General features: G+C 43.2%; 1 protein-coding gene across 1 annotated transcript in view; it reads left to right on the plus strand.

Annotated features, from left to right (window-relative positions):
- Positions 1-17,700, plus strand: part of LOC126085956 (zinc finger protein ZFP2-like) — a 94,496-nt gene that overhangs the window by 53,276 nt on the left and 23,520 nt on the right.

Below are 17,700 nucleotides of genomic sequence, written 5' to 3' on the forward strand. Positions count from 1 at the left end.
TGGCTTGTACATAGGGACTTCCTTCAAAAGGATATGGTACGGAGTAACTTTACAGTGGAGAAGCCTGAGAAACACTACTTCAGCCAGGTGATCAAGTCAACATCTGCAATGATGTCATGTTAATTGTATGTTCCTTTGATGTGACACGATGAAAATGGCACTTCTGTGGTCTTTCTCCCAAAAACCTGTTTCATCCATCTAATCATGAGAAAAACATCAGACAAATTCCAGTAGAGAGACATCGTCTAATATACCTGACCATACTCCTTAAAACTGTCAAGGTCATCAAAACCAAGGAGTGTCTGAGAATTGTCACAACAAAGAGGAGCCTAAGGAGACATGACAACTAAATATAATGTGGTAAATACTAAAGGAAATCTGAGTAACCTATAGACTTTAGTTAATAATAGTGTATCAATATTGGTTCATTACTTGTAACAGATATACAAAGTAAGATGGTTAAAAAAATGTGTGGGGGGTGGGGACACGGGAACACACTGTCTTCTCCATTTTTGTGTAAAACTTCTGAAAAATAACATCTAGTAATAAATTATTTTAAAGGCACAGAGGAGTAACTACAGCCTTGGATGTTTAAAATGATGGGCATGAGGTTTTAAGCACACTCAAGTTTTGAAACTACCATTAATCCAGTGTGAAGTAGACAAATTATCTGAAGAAAGAGAAAGTTTATAGTCTAGACGCTGCATTTTGAAGCTTCAGTTAATCCCTTACAGAACTAAAACTCATTCAACCAGGGGTTGATCCTGACTTCTGGAGGGAAAATCCCTCACCAAGCGAGACCAGGTTCCTTTAGTTCTCTACATTAAATCCCAATACAAAGCCATCTGAGCAGGAGTCCAGACATTCTCCGTCCTATGGAAAGAACTCTGGAAAGTCCACATCCAGAATGCCAACAGTCCTTGACACATTTCACCAAGGGCTCAAGGGGGAATTGGTTATTTTTACACAATATGAGAAGAGGCAAGAGATGTAAGAATTGGTTGGGGTTAAGGTGAGTTTCAGATGGGTCTGTGCGAGATAATTTTAGCGAGTTATGTATCCCTAATTCGATCCTATGTTATAAATGCACATATCACTGGGTTTTATGTTTTTGAGGATGATGAATTCGTAAAAAGAAGGTTTAATACAGGCTTGGCTGTTACTAAGTGCATGATTTTGTATTCTGCCCCCCATGTGATGTATAATTTCTCAGAGGAGCCAGAGCAACAAGTAATGCCTGCAGGGATGACAGAGTCAACAGGGGCTTTAAAGAAAGGTCAGCATCTCACCTTGTGACGATGCTAAGAGCAAGGACTAGAACTTCTAAGCATTTCTCAGGTGCTAAGAATTGCGTAGAGGAGCTGTGGTGGCGCAAAGAGCTAAGCATTTGATTACTGATGAAAGGTTAGCAGTTCGAACTTAACCCAGTGGCTTTAGAGAGAGACCAGTTGATCTGCTCCCGTAAAGATTACAGCCTAAAAAGCCCAACGGGGCAGTTCTACTCTGTCTCATGGGGTCGTTGTGAGTCAGAATCAACTCGATGGTATACAACAACAAGTATTACTGTAAATAGTGTTTTAACATGTCTGTTTATTGTGCCAAGGTGCTGAAGCGTGTGAGCAAAAAAAACTCATGAAAATACATGGGAATTCCATCATTTAGAGACAGCTAGTCTTTAAAAAAATAATAAAATAAAATAAAAATTTTTTTTTTTTTTTTTTTAGTCTTTAGTGTTTGGCACTCTGGGGGCACAGTGGTTAAAGAGCTGGCTTGATAACCAAGATTGGCAGTTTGAATCCAACAGCCGCTCCTTGGAAACGCTATGAGGGCCATTCTACTCTGTCCTATAGGGTCGCTATGAGTTGGAATCGACAGCAGCAGGTTTTTTAGAGTATCGGGTGTGTGAACATAGATTCTTGTGTTCTTAAGACACTATTATTCCATAAATAAATTTTCCATATTCTTTTGCATGGCATTAATTTTTATACTATCATGTTAATGAGTTAAGAGTAGCAAAAATACTCTTGTGGGTGTGCATATATAATACAGTCTTTTAACCAATGTTTGTTTTTTTGTTTCTTAATTAGAAAAGCCTTGTCAGTGTCCTTTTAATTTTGTACTGGTTGCTTGACTGACTGATTGTTTAGTTTTATTCTAAAGCCTAACCACCTGGGTTCAAGTGCAAGCTCTGACACTTATTAGCCGTTTGACGTAAGCCAAGTTACTTAGAGTCTCTGGGACATAGTTTGTCCTCTGTAAGGTGGGAACTATGCTTTCCAGCATAGAATATTCATCTCTCCAAGTCCAATTAATAAAGGACCTGATTTTCTTTAAATATTTTACGTATCTTTGGTGAGTTTGAGACCAAGGATTTATTACAATTAGAGGGCATTGATGAGAGAATCATTTCTATTACTGATCTTGTAAAGACAGCCAAGGTCTCCCTTCAATAATTTTTACTTCTGTGGGCAATAAAGTCAATTTGAGAGGCAGCAGGGGCATGATGAAAGGAATTACCAAGTCGTGACGATTACAGTAAAACCAGCAAAAACCAGAACCTGTGTAAGGTGGAAACCTGTCAGAGAAGAAAAATGCAAATATTTTCCACTAATAAAGAGCGATAGAAAGTGGTGGAAAGACTGCACCTTGTCAAAGGCGGGAAACTTTTGAGACTAGGAAAACAAGGCAGTCCCCGGGGAGCTCTGCCTCTCAGGTTTCACTGCATAATAGAAACCTAAAAAGATACAGAAGATAAGTCATCAAATGATTTCCACCTAATGACAGTTTTTTTTACACAAGAGTATTCTGTAAAGGAAAGAGCAAATCAAAAGTATAAACATGGTAAGTCTTCCATAAGTCGGAATCGACTCAACGGCACTGGGCTTGGTTTTTTTTGGTAAGTCTTCCATAAGAACTTTGACAAAACTAAAAAAACAGCATTGTCTATGCAGGAAACAAATGTATGGAATGATTGGAAAATAATACCCATTGCCCTTGAATCAATTCCGATTCATAGCGACCTTACAGGACAGAGTAGAACTACCCCATAGAGTTTCCAAGGAGCACCTGGTGGATTTGAACTGCTGACCTCTTGGTTCGCAGTTGTAGCACTTAACCACTACGCCACCAGGGTTTCCTTACCAAGGATAAGATGTACCAAAAAAAACCACACACACACACAAAAAGGACAGTGGTAAGTACCTTTCGCCCTAACTCGTACATCATAATTCGGGGACTACTTGCACTTCATAGTAGATGTTAAGTCACAGATCCTACCCTAAAAATTATTAAGGGTAGATGAAGCTGTTGGAAACTTGATAATCTAATTTTGCATTAATGTTCATATGAAGAAATACCACCCTATCAAATGCTTTGGAGCCCTGGTGGTGCAGTGTTTAAGTGCTCGGCTGTTAACTGAAAAGTTGGTGGTTCAAACCTACCAGCCACTCTGCAAGAGAAAGACGTGACAGAGCTTCTGTAAAGATTGGAAGACCCTCTGGGGCAGTTCTCCTCTGTCACATTGGGTCACTATGAGTTGGAATCAATAGCAATGAGTATGGTTTTTGGTTTTTTTATCAAATGCTTTAGGAGCCCTGGTGGTGCCCTGCTTAAGCACTTGGCTGCTAACAGAAAAGTCAGCGGTTTGAACCCACCAGCTGCTCTGCAGCAGAAAAGACTTGGAGATGTGCTCTAGTAAAGAATCAGCCTAGGTAGCCCTATAGGGGTTGCTATGAATCAGAATCTTCCAGATGGCACACTACAACAATCAATTGCCTGTAGAAATATTGTAGAGATAATTTTTCTTTAGGGGAAGATGAGTCCAAATGCATTTTACAGGCTTCCTTATCCACACCTGAAAAAACATTTTGGAATAGAAAACAAGGAAAATAGGTAAAATAGATAACATTAAAAAAAAATAAAGGTGTGTAGTTACTCTCGGAATAACCGTCAAGTGAATTTATAATTACATTTAGAAATTAAAGATTTAAGCAAAAATATGTCACCAAAGTTTATCTGAAAGGTATTGGAGTTTATCATTCATCTCAAGTGTGCAATAGAATAACAAGTGTAAAAAAGAACAACCCAATTTTTTTTCTTAAGTTATTGCCATTTGTAAAGAGAAGGTTGGTGACCTAAGTTACACATGCCTTGGCCCTCCAGGCCGCACACTCCAAGTCTGGCCCTTAGAAAGTCTCAGGAACTAAGCACAAAATGAGTCTCTACCCCCAAGGTGCATGAGGGATAGAAATGGAAATGATGCTTGATGGGGCGTCAGGATAAAACCAAACATTCGCACAGGCACAGTTTTGCCTTTTTGCATCTCCTACACAGACAGTTGCAGTGCTTTCTTAATTAAATGGCTTAAATAAATTCTAATTGCAGGAGCAGTTTCTGAGTCGAACCACTTCAGCACATCAACCCTCTAGCCCCCAGAAATGAGCGCCTCATTCTTAAGACGCATGCCTCATTCGTAGGACGTATGTCTCTACTCCCTCACAAAAATTGCATTCAAGAGGAAAACATCGCAGTTTCCAACGTAAGCGGTCCCCCAACTCTCAGCTTTAACCTCAAGCTGTCCGAAATATTAACACTAAAAAGACTCTAGTGTTTCCAAACCCAAGAATAGGAGCCGCCCCTGGAGGGAAGCCGAGGGGAGGTTCGGCCCCGCCCACCGTCGCGTCACCTGCCCAGCCTGACTTCTTTCCATGCCCCGCCCTTGGCCTGCTGGCCCCGCCCCGACGTCGCCTCGGGCGCGCGCCTGCGCAGTTTACTGCGGAAGCGGATTGCGCGGGGCCAAAGTCACGGTGAGGTGATTTTCCGTCTTTCTGGTCTAAACGTGCGCTTCGTGGTCCCCGTCCTCCACACTCGTCCCGGGAGCAGCTCCGGACGTTAAAGTCCCCGCACCCGGCCTTCCCACCGCCGGAGATACCGGCGCGGCCGTGAGACGTTCCGGCCTTCGGGCTCCGCCGCCGGCGGGGACCCGCACCTGTTTAGGTGTAAAATCGCGCTGAAGAGGGTCCCCGCCCCGGCCTTTCTACCCTCGGGCCGTGCACACGCCGCCTGCCGCGTGGTTTTCCTGCTTAAAACCTTCCCTGACCCCCGCCCACCTGCGCCGGGTCAAGTCTTCACCGGCGATCCATTCAGGACCTTCGCCTGCTTCCTCCCAGGCTAGCCCTCGAAGGCAGCGCCGGCCGCCCGCCCTCTCCTGGTCCTGGGACTCTCAGACCCCACCTCAGGAGACCCCGACCTCGCGTCTTCCTCTCCTTCGCAGTCCTCGCTTCCTTCCGGACCTCCGTGTGGGAGAGGGGATCCGGGTGTGCCCTGTGACACCCCGTGTTCTTCCGTCCCCATCCCACCCCGCGGAAAGTGTGCTCCTCCTGGGCAGCAGGCATCTCATTCCATTCCTGTGCACATGTGGACGAGGGGATGGAGAGAAATACAACTATTAAAAGTTAGAAAACAAACATGATGGAGAACAATAAACAGATGGCAAAATGGGCTGGGGCGGGGGGCTTGCAAACAAACCGTAAGAGTGAAAGAGAATAGCAAACCGAGAGAGTAGCAGGAGAGAAGAGAACGTAGGAAAATCTAGAGAAAAGGGAGGATCTCCAGAGAGTGAATGGGAGCAAAATATGGAGAGGGGTCTTTAGTCCGCAGTAGGAGTGGGGGCGACGGGTGGGCGGGTCACTTCAGACAAAGAATGGGGGGCAGAGGAGATAAAAAGATTTGGACCCATAGCAGACAGAGTGATTTGGTGCCAGGAAAGAAAGGAGCGCAGAGTGACAGGGAGATCACAGGGAGGACCAGCAGGGAGGGAACTCAGGGAACTGGGGGTAGTAGAGAGCAGGGGCAGAGGGGGGAACAGATGGGAGGAGAGAGAAGCAGAAATATGTGGAAATGGGGGATAGTGGGAGACTTTAGGGGAAAAAACAGGTGGAAACAGGTTGCAGAAGTGGGGCTGAATGGGTGTAGCAGCTGAGAAGGGGAGAAACAGCAGGACAGAAGAGAGGAGGGAAGCAAATGAAGGGCAGAAATTGAGGGAAGGAAACAAAACGAGAAATACATACAAAGATAGGGAAACGTGGAGAAAGAGGGGGACCCATATCCACATGAGTGGGGAGTTGATGGCATAAGGACGATTGTTTCTTATATATTTGTGCCTTTATAATCTAGTTAATATAAATTTTGTTTATATAGGAGAGTGAGAATTGCAAAACTCTTGTCTATAAAAAAACCAAAAACCCATTGCCATTGAGTGGATTCCAACTCATAGTGACCCTATAGGACAGAGTAGAACTGCTCCATAGAGTTTCCAAGGAGTGCCTGGTGGATTCGAATTGCCAACCTTTTGTTTAGCAGCATAGCTGTTAACCGCGCTACACCACCAGGGTTTCCCCTGTCTACAAGGCTGTTGCATTTTATGATTATTAGTGTCAGAAGATGACTTCCATGGCAACCCCTGTTCAGCCAGAGGGCAGTGACTTGTCGCAGTCCATTCTGGGTTACCCTCTGTCATTTTCCTCGGATGGATAGATGGAGAGCTGAAGTGGGACAAAGAATTACTCCCTGGTGGTGCAGTGGTTAAGCACTCAGCTGCTAACCAAAGGGTGGGCAGTTCGAACTCACCAGCTGCTCCCGGGAGAGAAAAGCCCTAGCAATCTGCTCTCATGAAGATTACAGCCTTGGAAACCCTATAGGGCAGTTCTGTCCAGTCCTGTGGGGTTATGAGTCAGAAGTGACTTCATGGCACCCAACAACAATCACCACATAAGCCGTTGTGGTCGAGTCAGTTCCAACTCATAGTGACCCTCCGTAGTACCTTTTTTTTTTCGAAATAGTAAAGCAAAAAAAGTTTTATTCGGTGTATATTCAAAAAGGCACAAGTGGGAAGCAGACAAGCATGCTGCCAGAGCCATGTCTGTCCAAGTCCAAGGAAATAGAACAGACTAAAGTGGGAAACCGAACAAGCATGCTGCCACAGTTGTGTCATCTGAGTCCAAAGAATATTATAGAGTCATTAGTGGACAAAATCATTGAAAGCTTTACCTTTTCACAGATTGGCTAGAAACTGATCTTACACTTTGAATCACGTTTCTTAGCAATCATTGCTACAGGTTTCAGTCAGGAGGGTCTTCATTGGTCCAACAAATTTTCTATTCACTAAATGCTGATAGAAAAAGATAAGTGTGGAAAGTCTTTTTGTATTTTGTTTGATCGGCTTAGGTGAAAGTTTCCCTAAAAGACATTTTCCAAGATGATCCTATCTATTGTCTTTATACTTCAGGGCCCAGTTGATGTGTCTTTGTGAGTCCTTGTGAGCCCAGCTTCAGCTGGGTCACATTCTCTATGCTCAAGGACAGAGAATAATGATTCCAGTGTTACTTTCTTTTTTTTTTTTTAATTAACTTTTATTAAGCTTCAAGTGAACATTTACAAATCCAATCAGTCTGTCACATGTAAGTTCACATACATCTTACTCCCTTCTCCCACTTGCTCTCCCCCTATTGATTCAGCCCTTTCAGTCTCTCGTTTCGTGACAATTTTGCCAGCTTCCCTCTCTCTCTATCCTCCCATCCCCCCTCCAGACAAGAGTTGCCAACACACTCTCAAGTGTCCACCTGATTTAATTAGCTCACTCTTCATCAGCATCTTTCTTCCCCCTGCTGACCAGTCCCTTTCCTGTCTGATGAGTTGTCTTCGGGGATGGTTCCTGTCCTGTGCCAACAGAAGATCTGGGGAGCATTGCCGCCGGGATTCCTCTAGTCTCAGTCGGACCATTAAGTTTGGTCATTTTATGAGAATTTGGGGCCTGTATCCCACTGATCTCCTGCTCCCTCAGGGGTCCTCTGCTGTGCTCCCTGACAGGGCAGTCATCGATTGTGGCCGGGCACCAACTAGTTCTTCTGGTCTCAGGATGATGTTGGTCTCTGGTTCATATGGCCCTTTCTGTCTCTTGGGCTCTTAGTTGTCGTGTGACGTTGGTGTTCTTCATTCTCCTTTGCTCCAGGTGGGTTGAGACCAATTGATGCATCTTTGGTGGCCGCTTGTTAGCATTTAAGACCCCAGACGCCACATTTCAAAGTGGGATGCAGAATGTTCTCATAGTAGAATTATACTTAGAAGTCCCCTCAAACCATGTTCCCCAGACCCCCGCCCCTGCTCCGCTGACCTTTGAAGCATTCATTTTATCCCGGAAACTTCTTTGCTTTTGGTCCAGTCCAATTGAGCTGACCTTCCATGTATTGAGTGTTGTCTTTCCCTTCACCCAAAGCAGTTCTTATCTACTGATTAATCAATAAAAAACCCTCTCCCTCCCTCCCTCCCTCCCCCCTAAGTAACCACAAAAGTATGTGTTCTTCTCAGTTTTTACTATTTCTCAAGATCTTATAATAGTGGTCTTATACAATATTTGTCCTTTTGCCTCTGACTAATTTCGCTCAGCATAATGCCTTCCAGGTTCCTCCATGTTATGAAATGTTTGACAGATTCGTCACTGTTCTTTATCGATGCGTAGTATTCCATTGTGTGAATATACCACAATTTATTTACCCATTCGTCTGTTGACGGACACCTTGGTTGCTTCCAGCTTTTTGCTATTGTAAACAGAGCTGCAATAAACATGGGTGTGCATATATCTGTTTGTATGAAGGCTCTTGTATCTCTAGGGTATATTCCGAGGAGTGGGATTTCTGGGTTGTATGGTAGTTCTATTTCTAACTGTTTAAGATAACGCCAGATAGATTTCCAAAGTGGTTGTACCATTTTACATTCCCACCAGCAGTGTATAAGAGTTCCAATCTCTCCGCAGCCTCTCCAACATTTATTATTTTGTCTTTTTTGGATTAATGCCAGCCTTGTTGGTGTGAGATGGAATCTCATCGTAGTTTTAATTTGCATTTCTCTAATCGCTAATGATCGAGAGCATTTTCTCATGTATCTGTTAGCTGCCTGAATATCTTCTTTAGTGAAATGTGTGTTCATATCCTTTGCCCACTTCTTGATTGGGTTGTTTGTCTTTTTGTGGTTGAGTTTTGACAGAATCATGTAGATTTTAGAGATCAGGCGCTGGTCGGAGATGTCATAGCTGAAAATTCTTTCCCAATCTGTAGGTGGTCTTTTTACTCTTTTGGTGAAGTCTTCAGATGAGCATAGGTGTTTGATTTTTAGGAGCTCCCAGTTATCGGGTTTCTCTTCGTCATTTTTGGTAATGTTTTGTATTCTGTTTATGCCTTGTATTAGGGCTCCTAGGGTTGTCCCTATTTTTTCTTCCATGATCTTTATCGTTTTAGTCTTTATGTTTAGGTCTTTGATCCCCTTGGAGTTAGTTTTTGTGCATGGTGTGAGGTATGGGTCCTATTTCATTCTTTTGCAAATGGATATCCAGTTATGCCAGCACCATTTGTTAAAAAGACTATCTTTTCCCCAATTAACTGACACTGGGCCTTTGTCAAATATCAGCTGCTCATACGTGGATGGATTTATATCTGGGTTCTCAATTCTGTTCCATTGGTCTATGTGCCTGTTGTTGTACCAGTACCAGGCTGTTTTGACTACTGTGGCTGTATAATAGCTTCTGAAATCAGGTAGAGTGAGGCCTCCCACTTTCTTCTTCTTTTTCAGTAATGCTTTGCTTATCCGGGGCTTCTTTCCCTTCCATATGAAATTGGTGATTTGTTTCTCTATCCCCTTAAAATATGACATTGGAATTTGGATCGGAAGTGCATTATATGTATAGATGGCTTTTGGTAGAATAGACATTTTTACTATGTTAAGTCCTCCTATCCACGAGCAAGGTATGTTTTTCCACTTAAGTATGTCCTTTTGAATTTCTTGTAGTAGAGCTTTGTAGTTTTCTTTGTATAGGTCTTTTACATCTTTGGTAAGATTTATTCCTAAGTATCTTATCTTCTTGGGGGCTACTGTGAATGGTATTGATTTGGTGATTTCCTCTTCGGTGTTCTTTTTGTTGATGTAGAGGAATCCAAGTGATTTTTGTAGGTTTATTTTATAACCTGAGACTCTGCCAAACTCTTCTATTAGTTTCAGTAGTTTTCTGGAGGATTCCTTAGGGTTTTCTGTGTATATAATCATGTCATCTGCAAATAGTGATAACTTTACTTCCTCCTTGCCAATCCGGATACCCTTTATTTCTTTGTCTAGCCTAATTGCCCTGGCTAGGACTTCCAGTACGATGTTGAATAAGAGCGGTGATAAAGGGCATCCTTGTCTGGTTCCCGTTCTCAAGGGACATGCTTTCAGGTTCTCTCCATTTAGAGTGATATTGGCCGTTGGCTTTGCATAGATGCCCTTTATTATGTTGAGGAATTTTCCTTCAATTCCTATTTTGGTAAGAGATTTTATCATAAATGGGTGTTGAACTTTGTCAAATGCCTTTTCTGCATCAATTGATAAGATCATGTGGTTTTTATCTTTTGTTTTATTTATGTGATGGATTACATTAATGGTTTTTCTGATATTAAACCAGCCTTGCATACCTGGTATAAATCCCACTTGATCATGGTGAATTATTTTTTTGATGTGTTGTTGGATTCTATTGGCTAGAATTTTGTTGAGGATTTTTGCATCTATGTTCATGAGGGATATAGGTCTATAATTTTCTTTTTTTGTAATGTCTTTACCTGGTTTTGGTATCAGGGAGATGGTGGCTTCATAGAATGAGTTGGGTAGTATTCCATTATTTTCTATGCTTTGAAATATCTTCAGTAGTAGTGGTGTTAAGTCTTCTCTGAAAGTTTGGTAGAACTCTGCAGTGAAGCCGTCCGGGCCAGGGCTTTTTTTTTGTTGGAAGTTTTTTGATTACCGTTTCAATCTCTTTTTTTGTTATGGGTCTATTTAGTTGTTCTACTTCTGAATGTGTTAGTTTAGGTAGGTAGTGTTTTTCCAAGAATTCATCCATTTCTTCTAGGTTTTCAAATTTGTTAGAGTACAATTTTTCGTAGTAATCTGAAATGATTCTTTTAATTTCATTTGGTTCTGTTGTGATGTGGTCCTTCACGTTTCTTATTTGGGTTATTTGTTTCCTTTCCTGTATTTCTTTAGTCAGTCTAGCCAATGGTTTATCAATTTTGTTAATTTTTTCGAAGAACCAGCTTTTGGCTTTGTTAATTCTTTCAATTGTTTTTCGGTGCTCTAATTCATTTAGTTCAGCTCTAATTTTTATTATTTGTTTTCTTCTGGTGCCTGATGGGTTCTTTTGTTGCTCACTTTCTATTTGTTCAAGTTGTCGGGACAGTTCTCTGATTTTGGCTCTTTCTTCTTTTTGTATGTGTGCATTTATCGATATAAATTGGCCTCTGAGCACTGCTTTTGCTGTGTCCCAGAAGTTTTGATAGGAAGTATTTTCATTCTCGTTGCATTCTATGAATTTTCTTATTCCCTCCTTGATATCTTCTATAACCCAGTCTTTTTTCAGGAGGGTATTGTTCATTTTCCGAGTATTTGATTTCTTTTCCCTCGTATTTCTGTTATTGATTTCTAGTTTCGTTGCCTAGTGGTCTGAAAAGATGCTTTGTAATATTTTGATGTTTTGGACTCTGCTAAGGTTTGTTTTATGACCTAATATGTGGTCTATTCTAGAGAATGTTCCATGTGCGCTAGAAAAAAAAGTATATTTTGCAGCAGTTGGGTGGAGAGTTCTGTATAAGTCAATGAGGTCAAGTTGGTTGGTTGTTGTAATTAGATCTTCCGTGTCTCTGTTGAGCTTCTTACTGGATGTCCTGTCCTTCTCCGAAAGTGGTGTGTTGAAGTCTCCTACTATAATTGTGGAGGTGTCTATCTCACTTTTCAGTTCTGTTAAAATTTGATTTATGTATCTTGCAGCCCTGTCATTGGGTGCATAAATATTTAATATGGTTATGTCTTCCTGATCAACTGTCCCTTTTATCATTATGTGGTGTCCTTCTTTATCCTTTGTGGTGGATTTAAGTCTAAAGTCTATTTTGTCAGAAATTAATATTGCTACTCCTCTTCTTTTTTGCTTATTGTTTGCTTGATATATTTTTTTCCATCCTTTGAGTTTTAGTTTGTTTGTGTCTCTAAGTCTAAGGCGTGTCTCTTGTAGGCAGCATATAGATGGATCATGTTTCTTTATCCAGTCGAAGACTCTCTGTCTCTTTATTGGTGCATTTAGTCCATTTACATTCAGCGTAATTATAGATAAATAAGTTTTTAGTGCTGTCATTTTGATGCCTTTTCGTGTGTGTTGTTGGCCATTTCATTTTTCCACATACTTTTTTGTGCTGAGACGTTTTTCTTAGTAAATTGTGAGATCCTCATTTTCATAGTGTTTGACTTTATGTTAGTTGAGTCGTTACGTTTTTCTTGGCTTTTATGTTGAGTTATGGAGTTGATATTCCTTTTTGTGGTTACCTTATTATTTACCCCTATTTTTCTAAGTAAAAACCTAACTTGTATCGTTCTATATCGCCTTGTATCACTTTCCATCTGGCAGTTCAATGCCTCCTGTATTTAGTCCCTCTTTTTGATTATTGTGATCTTTTACCTATTGACTTCCTTGATTCCCTGTTATGTTTATTTATTTATTTATTTTAATTAATCTTAATTTGTTTGTTTTTGTGATTTCCCTATTTGAGTTGATATCAGGATGTTCTGTTTTGTGACCTTGTATTGTGGTGGTATCTGATATTATTGGTTTTCTGACCAAACAATCTCCTTTAGTATTTCCTGTAGCTTTGGTTTGGTTTTTGCAAATTCTCTAAACTTGTGTTTATCTGTAAATATCTTAATTTCGCCTTCATATTTCAGAGAGAGTTTTGCTGGATATATGATCCTTGGCTGGCAGTTTTTCTCCTTCAGTGCTCTGTATATGTCGTCCCATTCCCTTCTTGCCTGCGTGGTTTCTGCTGAGTAGTTTGAACTTATTCTTATTGATTCTCCCTTGAAGGAAACCTTTCTTTTCTCCCTGGCTGCTTTTAAAATTTTCTCTTTATCTTTGGTTTCGGCAAGTTTGATGATAATATGTCGTGGTGTTTTTCTTTTTGGATCAATCTTAAATGGGGTTCGATGAGCATCTTGGATAGATATCCTTTCGTCTTTCATGATGTCAGGGAGGTTTTCTGTCAGGAGTTCTTCAACTATTTTCTCTGTGTTTTCTGTCCCCCCTCCCTGTTCTGGGACTCCAATCACCCGCAGGTTATCCTTCTTGATAGAGTCCCACATAATTCTTAGGGTTTCTTCATTTTTTTTAATTCTTTTATCTGATTTTTTTTCAGCTATGTTGGTGTTGATTCCCTGGTCCTCCAGATGTCCCAGTCTGCATTCTAATTGCTCGAGTCTGCTCCTCTGACTTCCTATTGCGTTGTCTAATTCTGTAATTTTATTGTTAATCTTTTGGATTTCTCCATGCTGTCTCTCTATGGATTCTTGCAACTTATTAAATTTTCCACTATGTTCTTGAATAATCTTTTTGAGTTCTTCAACTGTTTTAAAGTGTGTTCCTTGGCTTTTTCTGCAGTTTGCCTTATTTCGTTTGTGATGTCTTGAAGCATTCTGTAAATTAGTTTTTTATATTCTGTATCTGATAATTCCAGGATTGTATCTTCATTTGGGAAAGATTTTGATTCTTTTGTTTGGGGGGTTGTAGAAGCTGTCATGGTCTGCTTTTTTATGTGGTTTGATATGGACTGCTGTCTCCGAGCCATCACTGGGAAACTAGTTTTTCCAGAAAATCCGCTAAAAGAAAAATGCAGTCAGATCCCTATCAGGGTTCTCCCTCTGGCTCAGGCTATTCCGATGTTAATGGAGCCGCCTGGGGAGGGTGGGGGAGGGATCAGAGAGATAGGAGAGTAGCACCTCAGAATATAGCCAGAGTTGCTTATCTTGCTTGGAATCACTATTATATCTGAGATTTCCGCGGGGCGCATCGCCTATGTGTGCTGGCTGTGTGGAGATTGCCCCCGGGGGTTCTGGCCCCCTGGAATCACGGTCAGATCCTCCGCTATTAGCCCCATCCCCAAGGTTAAGTTTCCCCTACTGAGACGGTGCACTCCCGACTCCCAAATCAGAAGCTGCCTCCCGGGGACTCCCCGTCCTGCCTGCCGTGTCGCTGCACCACCTCCGAGAACCTGCTGGGCCCCCCCCCGGGGTCAGCTCAGGAAAGCGCAGGAGCTCCCCGCACCTGCGCCGCGACTGCACGTCCCGGCTGGGACGCCGCTCTCCCCCCTCCAAGACCAGCCACTGCCTCCCGGGTACTTCTCCTGCCGGCTGCGCTGTCACGCCGCTCGTGCGAACCAGCTGGGCCCCCCCCGGGGTCAGTTCAGGGGGATGGAGCTGCTCCCCGCGCTCACGCCACGCGCGTGCCCTGCCAAAATCCTGGCGGGACAGCTCCCCGGCTGGGACGCTGCTCTCCCCGCTCCAAGACCAGTCACTGCCGGGGACTTCTCCCACCGGCTGCGCCGCCGCGCCGCCCTCACGAACCAGCTAGGCTCCCCCTGGGGTCAATTCAGGGGGATGGAGCTGCGCCCCGCGCTCACGCCACGCGTGCGCCCCGCCAAAATCCCGGCGGGACGGCTCCCCGGCTGGGACGCTGCTCTCCCCGCTCTAAGACCAGTCACTGCCTCCCGGGGACTTCTCCCACCGGCTGCGCCGCCGCGCCGCCCTCACGAACCAGCTAGGCTCCCCCCGGGGTCAACTCAGGGGGATGGAGCTGCCCCCCGCGCTCACGCCACGCCTGCGCCCCGCCAGAATCCCGGCGGGACCGCTCCCCGGCTGGGACGCTGCACTCCCCGCTCTAAGACCAGTCACTGCCTCCCGGGGACTTCTCGCACCGGCTGCACCTCCGCGCCACCTGCGCGAAGCTGCTGGGCCCCCCCCCCGGGGTCAATTCGGGGATGGAGCTGCCCCCGACGCTCACGCCACTCCCGCGCCCCGCCAAAATTCCGTCGGGACGGCTCCCCGGCTGGGACGCTGCACTCCCCACTCCAAGACCAGTCACTGCCTCCCGGGGACTTCTCCCACCGGCTGCGCCGCCGCGCCGCTCACGCTAACTGGCTGGGCCCCCTCCCGGAATGAGTTCGGGGGCCAGGGCTGGGCCCCTTGTTTGTGCCGTCTGCCCCCCTGGGCTCTGCCCCAAATCGGGCGCCGAAGGTCACCTGACTAGTACGCTGGCTCCAGGCTCTGAAAACAATCGCTGCCTCCCCGTATTTGTTCGTTCTCCGTCTCTAAATCTGTGTTTGTTGTTCAGGGTTCGTAGATTGTTATGTATGTGATCCATTCACTTGTTTTTCCGAGTCTTTGTTGCAAGAGGGATCCGCGGTAGCGTCCACCTAGTCCGCCGTCTTGGCCCCGCCTCCTAGTATTACTTTCTAAATCATTCCTGCTTTTGATCGGAGATTGGAGATAACACATTGATGATCAATACCTGGACTTAGTTGAGCTCCTAAATGGCAGCCATTTCAGGCTCTTTAAACTCACAGTGCTGGCTTTCCACTGGATACCATTTGGTTATTCGCCAGGATTTTAAGTAAGAGCAATGTTCTCAGTTGCGTTGCCGAAGTGAGCAGACTCAGTGTGCATCAGCATTTTAGTCCGAGGCTTTTCTTTCACCTTTTAAGTGTGGAAGACAATAGAAGATAAATTTTATTATTCTTAATACTATCAGGATGCAGACTAAGAACATTACCGTCCCTTGCAGTAGTGATCTAGAACATGTACTTATTCCTGGTGGTAACCAACCAAATAAATCTGGTGTTCCTAAGGGTGTTACAGTGTGTAACCAGGTAGCTTTGCTGTCTAATTTTATGTGTATCTTGTTCTACTTCTCCTGTGTTACTTATCCAAATACAACAAGAGGTATTTGCTACAGCACAGGCTACACTTCCTTGGACTAATAAAAGTCTAAGCTTATTCTGTAATCTTGTCACCTTGGCTTAATGAAGTCAGATATCACTGCTGTGTTTCCATTCCCATCAGCAACTTCATCTGTTATTTGTCCCATACCAAAACCGAAACCAAACCCAGTGCCATCAAGTCGATTCCGACTCATAGCAACCCTATAGGACAGAGTAGAACTGCCCCATAGAGTTTCCAAGGAGTGCCTGGCGGATTCGAACTACCAACCCTTTGGTTAGCAGCCATAGCACTTAACCGCTACACCACCAGGGTTTCCATTTGTCCCATAGTGATTGATAAATTTCTTAAAGATTTCTCCAATTCACCTATACCATAAGCAGGAATTAAATCTACCAACCATACCCTGAGTGATGGACCAATGGGCTTTCTTCTGACTCTCGTTTTACAAGGGGTAACAAATTAACATTACCTTTCCAGTATTTACTAGCATTATTACTACGAATAGCTAAAGGTAATCCTAAAATTCCCAAAGAGACTGCCCACATAAATTCACTGTCTATTGGAAAGGGATCATTAAATTAGTTTAGTTGGATCTACCACACAAAAACATGTATCGTAAGGCACACAAAGTTTGTCTAGAGGAAAGAAAAGGTATAGAAAAACTTACATGAAACAAGTTTTCATTAAAGAATACATAATTAGCGAGGTAATACGGGATGGACTTCTCCTTTTGGAGGTCTTCAATTAATCTCTTTAAAACATACAAAGTGTTCTCCTGAGGGCAAGCTGCCCCTCCTTGGTTTACTTATTAACAGTCATGGATCACTTTATTAGGCCAATTGTCTGAAATAACGAATGAAACCATGGCTCTAAGGTCCTCGAACCACGAAAACAAATCTCATGGGGTGTTTGTTTATGCATAAGCACCATCAGTAATGGCTTTTCATGTGCCTCAGCAGCAGCTACATTCTGCAAAGCCTCAGCTTGCATTTTAGTATAAATAGAGCAACATTTATCCATTAAGACACAACTGTTCGAATGAATAGGAAATCTAATGGTGTTCTGTTTGTAAAATCATAGCTCAGATTTCAGACACTTCTGTGGTTATGATAGTTACAACTTTGCTAAGTTTACCAATAAAAAAAAAAATAGGAACTTTTAATTCGAGAGTTAAAACATCTAAACCCATTAGTTAAATAGTTTAGGAGAAAGGAAAATGGTTTCTTGTATCCAGAAGGTAGGACCTTAAAACATCAGCAGTATTCCCACATAAAAACCCATAGTTTTCTTTAGTTTAGTCAGTCTTATGTAGTTAATTTCTGTTCCACGTGCTGATGGATCAGCCACAGTCTGCAAACCCATCAGCTTCTGCACAGAGTTCTGGAAAGCTTGTTTGAGTCTAGTCGCAGACCTTTTCATAAATCCAATATAGTCCCTCATTTTTGTTGAGATATTCCCATCAGTGTCAAAGGGACATGGAGTTGGAACACGTGGGTCCTGAAAATAGGACCTCTTTTGTTTCTGGCTTCTGCTCCACAGTCCAGGTCTCGAGTTCGACTGGATTTGTAGCTTCAGATATCCTCGACAACTATGCCATTAACTGTTGTAGGGTAAAAAAATCACAAAGTTTAGTAAAGCAAAAAGAAAGTTTCATTCGGCATATATCCACAGAGGCAAAAGTGGGAAGCGGACAAGCGTGCTGCCAGAACCATGGCTACCCGAGTCGGAGGAAATATTACAGAAGTGGGAAAACGGACAAGCATGCTGCCACAGCCGTGTCTGTCCGAGTCCCTACGTAGTGCCTTTTAAGGGAACACTGAAAGTTTTTTTTAATAGTTTTATCTTAATAATTCTTTTTTTTTTTTTTTT

This window comes from Elephas maximus, chromosome 11 (genome assembly GCF_024166365.1).
Source record: "Elephas maximus indicus isolate mEleMax1 chromosome 11, mEleMax1 primary haplotype, whole genome shotgun sequence".
NCBI classification, from domain to species: domain Eukaryota; kingdom Metazoa; phylum Chordata; class Mammalia; order Proboscidea; family Elephantidae; genus Elephas; species Elephas maximus.